Source organism: Acipenser ruthenus, chromosome 20 (assembly GCF_902713425.1).
Source record: "Acipenser ruthenus chromosome 20, fAciRut3.2 maternal haplotype, whole genome shotgun sequence".
Classification (NCBI taxonomy): Eukaryota; Metazoa; Chordata; class Actinopteri; order Acipenseriformes; family Acipenseridae; genus Acipenser; species Acipenser ruthenus.
The window spans coordinates 15,099,804-15,109,255 of NC_081208.1; the positions used below are offsets into that span (position 1 = coordinate 15,099,804).

Below are 9,452 nucleotides of genomic sequence, written 5' to 3' on the forward strand. Positions count from 1 at the left end.
GCTACAATAGAGCGACCCACTGAAACAACTACTTCAGCAGATTAGTATTATCATTTTATATCCCTGCACTAATACTCATTCTAAAAATTCACCCTGGTAAATGTACAGTCATCTTACAGCATCCTGTGCTTTAGCAGGCTTGTGCTGGTTAGCCATTGCCTTTACAACACTTTACAAAACATCTCTGTGCTTTACCATGATTGTGCTGTGCTTTTAAACATGCTTTATATTGTGCTGTGCTTTTACCCTGGTGTACCACACACTTTTATAAGGGAGACAATGATCATTTTTATAGATCTTCAATATTGTGGCTCACTCCATTCTGACTACAGCTCCCATCATCCCTCACTGGTACTGCTGGGGCAGAGCATGATGGGAGCTGTAGGCACTGTATTAAATATGCAGCCTTCTGTTTTTCCCCATATTTAAGGTTGTTACCTCACAAGCCTGTATTGATAAAATGTGCATTATAGGTTTTCTTGTAAAATGTTATCCGTGTGAAAAACACCAAAGATGTAAACACATGAGAAGTTCCTGTTAGCTCTTTCCTTTGTTTCCATTTGTGTTTTTCTTCCCTGAGCTGAAGCAGAGCTCCCTGTATATACAGCGTTCCTATCATACCCTCCTGCTGCTGCAGGGAGCAGCAGGTGAATGGCTGGCTGTCTGTTTAGTTTACAAGCCAGAAAGCTTGCATTGTTACTGATAAAGCAGAGTGCACACACAAAAGGCCAAACTCTGGAAAAATGTGACAAATATTCAGCCAGATTGTGGAGTCAAATTGAACAAGATTATGAGATGCAGGTTTCAGTGCAATGTCTTACTAGTACAATATTCTTCAGCAGGTTGATTAAACTATTGCTTTGTATATTATATGAGTTAATTATTTTTTATTGTATTTTTATTTAACTCTGTAGACCCATCGGCACTGCATTTTGTAGGGGTTCAGCCTGGCTGTGCTGTGTGCTCTCCAATGGGTGCTGTTCCTGCAGTCAGCTTGGCTGTGCTGTGTGCTCTCCAATGGGTGCTGTCCCTGCAGTCAGCCTGGCTGTGTGTTCTCCAATGGGTGCTGTCCCTGCAGTCAGCCTGGCTGTGTGTTCTCCAATGGGTGCTGTTCCTGCAGTCATCCTGGCTGTGCTGTGTGCTCTCCAATGGGTGCTGTCCCTGCAGTCAGCCTGGCTGTGTGTTCTCCAATGGGTGCTGTCCCTGCAGTCAGCCTGGCTGTGCTGTGTGCTCTCCAATGGGTGCTGTCCCTGCAGTCAGCCTGGCTGTGTGTTCTCCAATGGGTGCTGTTCCTGCAGTCAGCCTGGCTGTGCTGTGTGCTCTCCAATGGGTGCTGTCCCTGCTGAAAATCTCAGCCACTGCTGGTGAGTAGCTCAGATTTGGGAATCGAAATAAATATTACTGGGCACCTAGCTGGTACATACAATCCCAGAGAGGGTTTATAGCAGATAGTCGTGGAGTACAGTGCTACATACAACAAACAGTTCAAACCAGAACTCCACAGTATTACATTTAAATGAACCAGTTTAACCAGCTCCTCAACCAGCACCTAATCTCCTGAACCAGCACGACCAGCTGCAAACCAGTAAGATACACCAGCTCTGACCACACCTGCTGTGGCTTACCTGGCCTGTGGTGCAAAGTGCTGCTCAGATAAACTGTCACCTCTCTCTGGCAGCACTGAACCTCTTTTAGAATAAGAGGACACTGCAGCATGAACCTCCATGGAGTACTGCAGCTGTTCCAGGTAGGAGGGGGCGAGTGGGTCGCTTACAGCTCTGAGTGAATAACCACAGCACTCTAACGCTCATGGAGCATTCTGTTTATTTAGTCTGGGGGGAGGTGGACCAAAGACCTGGATGTTTCCACCCCAGTAGTGTTACAGCACTAAAGAACTGAACATTAAACATACAGGCAAAGACTAATCACACACACACACACACACACACTCATAGTGTCAGAACAACATAGCATTAAATAAGACTACGTGCACAAACAGATACACTAGGGTACCAACAATACATTAAACACGAAGACAGACAGTATAAACATTGCAGTAGACACACACAGACAGACTGTCACACACTCACCTTGTGATTCAGTGCTTCCTGGGTCACCTGTTTCAGCTTCTATTTCACTTCCTGTGAAACACTGGATTAAATTAATGATGGTACCAGCCGAAACATACAACAGCTTGACTTAGTTTTACCAAAGAATTCAGAACTGGGCAGACACATGGCAAATTACATTTAAATAGAGAAAAGTACTGCATGCAGGCAATAAAAATGTGCATTATAAATATCATATGGGAGATACTGAAATTGAAAAAGGGATCTATGAAAAAGACCTAGGAGTTTATGTTGACTCAGAAATGTCTTCATCTTGACAATGTGGGGAAGCTATAAAAAAAGGCCAACAAGATGCTCAGATATATTGTGAGAAATGTTTAATTGAACTCAAGGGAAGTAATGTTAAAACTTTACAATGCATTAGTAAGACCTCATCTAGTATAGTGTGTTCAGTTCTGGTCCCCTCTTTACAAAAAGGATATTGCTGCTCTAGAAAGAGTGCAAGAAGCTGCTTGATGAGATTCTGGGATCAATAAGCTACGAACAACCAAACAAGCAGGATGGGCTGAATGGCCTTTGTAAAGTTCCTTATGTTTCTAATCCACCATTACATGGCATGAGAACTGTGACAGGCTGGCTGCAGGGAGGAACTCAGACCAGAGAAAGAAACACACAGACAGACGGTGGTGATGAGAAGCTGAGTGCAAATGGTAGCACTCAGCGTTTATTAACAAAGTAAAAGGTTTAAACAGAACACAAAACAGGACACGGCACTTCACGCCAAAATAAAGAGCCAAACAAAACGGACTATACAGTAAACAGACAGTGCACGGACAGACACACAAACAAATATGGTAAGTTTTAAATAAACAAGTATCGTGCTGGTCCTACCAGCACGTAATAGCAATTGTTATCTTTTTATTTAACTAGTTCTCCTCTCTCTCCCGTTCAATACTCACCAAACACCCAATCCCGATTGAGTGAAAACATGCTGCTTTTATGCAGTTGTACCGAGAGTCGATTGCTAGTCAATCATTCAATTGGAGTCTCGGTACATCTGCACGTGAATTAATTAAGTGTACTCCCGTGACCACACATTACATTTTAACCAGCACGTGAAAGTGATCTGTGCCATCCTCGTGCCTAAATACAAGTCAACATTTTTAAATACACGTGAAACACAGACCCGTCTATATCCCGTGTACCATACAGACCAACATTTACACGCAACACGTAACATACAACATATAACACACACTACGCACAAGGGCGTGGCCACATTGCCACAGAACTCAATTGACAATACAGTGCAATATCATAGGACAACACTAGATGGCAATAGAATTCCATTCACAATGCAGTACAACCCAGCCAAAAATACACGATCACCGATACTCATGTAAAACCAAGACATTTATCTACCTGCTAAAAATACTAAAACAAACTTAATAAGTTAAATAACAAAAGCTTACAGACTAGATGTCTATTTCGATGTCTTTAATTGAACACACTCGAAATACTCTAAGTGAAACATTTGTCACTGAATTTATTATGTCTATTTTATTTATTTCTAAATTTGATTCAAATATTACAATCCAACACTACCCAATTTAAGCCATTCTGTATAATTATTCATATAACAATAAACACCAAAAAGATACAAGGCCTAGAGAATGTAGTGCAATAGCTCAGCCCAGACACTAGGTGGTGGTGAGCCAGTCATCCCTCACCTCTTGCAGGGACTCTGGGGTGGTGATGTCCTGGTCTTTGCTCCAGATTCTCCTCCACTGCCGTCACAAACCGCTTCTCCGACAGGCTTCCTGCCAGCACAGGAAGTGAGGTCAGCGCTGCTGAGCGACACTGTCTCCACTTAACATGGTCAGCTCCAGGAGTGCGCGAGGCATGGAACACTCGCTTTAACAAATCTGTTACTTTAAAAAGCTTTCCATCTCCTAACTTCAACATATTGAATAACTTCCTTGTTTAATATCCTAGAATGTGTGTCCTCAATGAATCTATATTGCTGTTTCCACTTAGATCATTATTTACAAGGGTTACTAAACTAAAGCCCTTTTCTTTTTTAACCACTGCTTCTGAAAAGACTCCTAATACAAGCTGAACTATACATTTTGCCCCTCCACTTTTTTTGCTCAGTATACAGCTACGGCCAAAAGTGTTGCATCAGCCTTTAGAATGAACACATTTTGCTTCATAAAATCAAATAAAACCTGCTGAATAATGTTATGTTAACATATTGAATTACATACCACTTGGTAGTTTTCCATATACTTAAAAAACTGACAAATTGAAAAATGCAACATTTCAAAATCTAACATGACACACTGTGCAAATATTATGGATTCCGGTACAGTTTTACTATATCATTTTGCAGTTTCTTTAATTATATGATTTTAAATAAAATATCTAAATTATGTTCATATAGTTTTGTTTTTTTAATTCTGTCTCAATTAAAACATTCTCGGTGATGCTAAACTTTTGGCCAGAGCTGTATACACACTATTCTATGTTTTGTTATGATTTTGCCTTTAACGGTTTAAAATGAAATAACAAATTGAAAAGGCATTCAGAGGATGCCAGAAGGGCCACATTGATAGAAAACTAAATAAACGCACCCGACACAAACATTTTCTAGCTATAACCTTCAATAGCAATCTTTAACTGCAATACAGACAGTGGCACCACAACAGTGGCTCTGTATACTGAGGAGCAATGCTAACAGGTATAGGGCAGCTACAATGGGATGAGGCTGCTATTGGTAGAATGCAGCACAAACCAGCAGTGTAGTTGCCTCCTTTTTTGCACCCCTGTGTGATGCTGAACTGTGCTTTGCTTTTTGCAAAGGCTGGCTATGTTAAGTTGTGCAGAACAGGAAGTTTTTATTTAGCCCCCTGAGCTTTTGAACTTCCTCAATCCACAGAGCATCATTTCAGAGAAACAGCGTCTTGGTCAGAGCTGTGTTAGTTACATTTTAATATAGCTGAACAGTGCTGAATGGGGAAGACAACACACCTCTGAGTACAATGTGAGAACATGACACTCTATACTGTAGTGCACTGCATTCAAACCTGGTGACACTCACTGTTTTGTGGCACAGTGCAGAGCAATAACACCCTAATGCACAATCTACACTGTATGTATACATTGTTTTTATTTATTCATTTAAATGTTAAGCACACAGTGATACTCTGCAGCTCACCCTGGTTCACCACACAGTCATGAGGATCCTTCCCTGTCACCTCCAGGCTTGTAGAAGAAAGCACCAAACCAAACCAAGGGCAGGCTCTCCAGCCCCTTCTTAAAGGCAGGACACCAGGGTTAATTGATGATCAATTCTTCAATTGACACCTGGCCACCTGCTGCACATTCCTTTCCATTAGGCAGGAAGGGGAGTTTACCCTTCCGACCCTGCCATATCCAAAGCTAAACATTTATGAGCAAGTTAAACAAACCCATATTCTTTACAGGGGCAGGCCTGCCACATTCATTTAAATGTTTCAATGTGAATTCCTGTGCCACCTCGTTCTGAACTGAAGGCTCCAGTCCCAGTGTTCAGAAAGTGAAAAGACTGGAACCCAAGCCTCCTCCAGAGGAAGGTGAAAGGCATGAATGAGAGGCTGCTGAACTAGCCCGCTGTCTGTCCATTTGAAAGAGTCAGAGGCACTGGTCCGAGTTCACTTGCTGTATGGTATATCAGGTACTGGAAAGACAATGAGCCAGACAACGCATTGTGTTCTCTTAATGGTAAACAGCATTCTAATGCAGACTGTGCTGTCATCGATTACAGAGCAGCTTCCCTGCAGAGCTGGGGTGATACACTGTGCTCTGTGCCAGTCAGAAAGGTTTGTGAAACTATCTCAGCGATCCCCGCTGGTTAAATATTCTCTACACCTGGTTACCCTCATGCTGCAGACAGGCTGCCACTGAAATACAAACAGACTGACACATTCACAGCCCTGCTTGTAGCAGCTCAGCATCGCTAGACCCCAAACAGGACTGAAAACACCCTGATTCAGAATATCAAACCTACAGTGCAGAACCCGCCATGGCTATCAATACACAATCAGAGCTACAGGATAAGAGTCATGAAAGAGAAAGAAAGCAGATCACCACGACCTTCATCCACCGAATACACAGGGACTAATGGAACTGAGGCATATGAAGAGAAACAGGAACTCCACACACCCAGATTGTGATCATCTCAATAAATTGTGCTAAAGAATGTCCTGACCAAGTTTCATTACTGTTAGAGGAGTTGTTCCCACCCCAACCCCTATACAGTTATTCCACTCTCAGCTTGCTGTTCACATGAACAATCACAGACCCGACGCTGCGCTTTACGGGAACAGTTCTGTGATCGTCCTTTTGCGTGCTGGGATGAAGGTTACTAGCACCGCCATGCAGATCCAGCGTGCCTAACAACGAACATTATCAGAACACAAACAACCAATCATAGAACACACACACACGCACGCACGCACACACACACACACACACACAAAGAACACGCAGTCCAGTTGCCACGCGCCCCTGCTCGCGCCACAGTTCTGACAGGTCTCACCTGTCAGTCTCACGCGCAGGAACACCCAGAGTGTGAGCGGAACAGAGCGAGCCAGTTATATGGAGCGAGAGCGGAGCGGGGTAGTTGTATATGGAGCGGGAGTGGACCGGGGTAGTTGTATATGGAGCGGGAGTGGACCGGGGTAGTTGTATATGGAGCGGGAGTGGACCGGGGTAGTTGTATATGGACCGGGGTAGTTGTATATGGAGCGGGAGTGGAACGGGGTAGTTGTATATGGAGCGGGAGTGGACCGGGGTAGTTGTGCTGCAGCGTACATTTCCGGCCCGCTCCTTTACAGCACCGAGAGGAGCTGAGCACGGTTTTATTTTTCTTAAATATATGTTCTGCCATGGCGTTTGCACAGAGTTATAGAAAAGGGTGACAAATACAGATGCAGTCACTGTACAGTATTTTCCATCATGCCTGTGCAGGGTAACCACTCATTGTCCAGTTTCAAGCCACAATTAGGCACTTTTGTGTTTTGCAGACTTGAGAATTGCATTTTTTTTTTTAAAAAAAAGCTTTTATTTTTCTTTTATATTCAATGTGATTCACGAGGCACTTTATAATTCATTTTGATATATATTCCCGATTGTGGAGCTGCATTTGTGCCATATAAAAATGTGAGAAACGTCATCCGTGCTGTCTGTCTGCGGTTATACAGTTCCGCGGTTATGCACCATACAGCGCTGTGAACACGGTTTATATTTTCTGCACTCTTAAGCCCTCCGCACACAACACGACTCAAGCCGTCCCGACTCATCTAATCTCAACTGGCCGTACAGAGTTTGGATGAATCGTATCAGTGTGCGTGCCCTTAAAACCAAGATTATGCAGATTTCAGTCGGGATGTCTTCAGATTTGAAGATTGAACATGTTGAATCTTTCTCAGACGCAGTTTCGTTCAGATGTGATCAGTCTGTCTGTGTGCGGTGGTTGCCGACTGAGACCGATTAGTCAACCAATGGTGAAGCAGGTTTAAGTGACGTAGCTTGTCATGTAACTTGTCATACAAGATGGGGGAGTATTGACAGCTTTAGTTCCACAGGTAAAAATACATTAGTCTTGAATTGCTCTGAGTATCCTGAATTAAAAAATACCAGATATGTGCACATTTGAATAGTTTTTTTTAGGCGTTTATTAATCAAAGGTAAATTATCAATTCACCTTTTTATTATCAATCTACTGGCAGCCTATATTTTCTTACTTTACTAAAACAGAACAGAACATAAGAACATAAGAAAGTTTACTGAAAGTTTACGAAGTAACCGGTGTGTCGGTCTCCAAAAGGTCACAAATCACAAGCCCCTAGATCCACATGCTGAGAAAAAAAAAACGCTGTATCACACTATACAAAAAGTCAAACACCGCCTGAAACGTTTGCACGGTGTAAATGGTCAATTAATTAATAGGCTAGAGCTTCTTTTGGTTTCCTCGCGGCGCTGTCTCCGCCGTCTAATCAGCACACGATGCCATACATAATATGAGGGTTGCTATGTTGGGCTAAGCTAATAAAAAAATGTGTACAGGGCAGTATTGATTAAATCTGCATACATAGTAATCACCAGTATCTAGTCGTGGTCCGTCTGATTCAGTCGGAGCAGTGTGCGACACCCAGTCGGGAAAACGATAGGTTGCAGATGCAACCCCGGTTCCCTGAAAGAGAAAATAACCATCAAGGTATGGGACATTGCCGTCAGGCAGTAGCGATTGGCTGAGCTTTATGTCAAAGCTGCCGCTTCCTCTTTTGCCCTTCAGGCCGTGAAGGCTTCCAGAGCGACCTCGCGGCTTGATGGTTATTTTCTCTTTCAGGGAACCGGGGTTGCATCCGCAACCTATCGTTCTCTTTCAAGTCAAAAATAACCATCAAGGTATGGGAACAGAGTACCCAAGCCGTCGCGAGGGAGGATTCTCGGCAGTAGGACAGACTTACGTCATAACACAACTGCGTAGGCAGTACATCTACGCACATGCGGAGCTGCGCCTCAGCGTCTATTCTCGCAATGACACCTGTCCTAAGGTGGAATAGTCACACCATATTGTCAACCACTCTACACGTCCGCAACCTGAGGCGTCATAGAGTGTAACACAGATGCTCGAAATGACGGAGCGGAGGATTCCAGTACATTCAACCGGTAGAACCTCGTAAAAGTATGCGGTGTAACCCAACTGGCTGCAGCGCAAATGTCAGACATCGGCACCCCTCTAAAGAGGGCCCAGGATGTTGCCATACCCCTAGTGGAATGTGCCTTCAACTGCCCTGGTGGCGGAAGGCCCATAGAATCATATGCTAACTGAATAGCATCCACTATCCAATGAGAAAGGCGTTGCTTAGACAACGGCTGACCCAAAGTCTTAGAACCATGGCATATGAACAGCTGTTCTGTTTGCCTCACAGTCCTTGTGCGGTCAATATAACACCTCAATGCCCGCACAGGGCAGAGCATGTGTAACCGCTCTTCCTCTGGGGAAGAAAAAGGAGGAGGATGGAACGCCATCAACTTGACTGGTTGGTTCATATGAAACGGGGATATTACCTTGGGTAAAAAGGCCGGATTTGGACGCATGGAGACCATAGAACCGTCTCCTGCGAAACGAGTACATGATGAATGCACCGAAAGTGCATGTAACTCGCCCACGCGTTTTGCTGATACCACTGATAGCAAAAACGCAGTCTTTATAGAAACGAACTTCATATCCACACTGTGGAGAGGCTCGAACGGTGCCTTGGTAAGGGCTTCTAGCGCCACATCAAGGCTCCATGATGGTAAACTGGTCGTCCTTGGAGGCCGCAAGCGTCTTGC

At 43.8% G+C, this 9,452-nt stretch overlaps 1 long non-coding RNA gene across 2 annotated transcripts; it reads right to left on the reverse strand.

The window, feature by feature from the left end:
* Positions 1-1,100: 1,100 nt before the first annotated feature.
* On the reverse strand, positions 1,101-5,350 carry LOC131698793 (uncharacterized). Of its 2 annotated transcripts, none has more exons than XR_009307818.1 (4): positions 5,287-5,350; positions 3,800-3,889; positions 2,091-2,141; positions 1,101-1,361 (listed from the first exon to the last, which is right to left on the reverse strand). It is a non-coding gene; the product is annotated as an uncharacterized LOC131698793 (long non-coding RNA). The 2 variants fall into 2 exon arrangements; XR_009307819.1 differs by having other exon boundaries at positions 1,101-1,372.
* Positions 5,351-9,452: the final 4,102 nt, after the last annotated feature.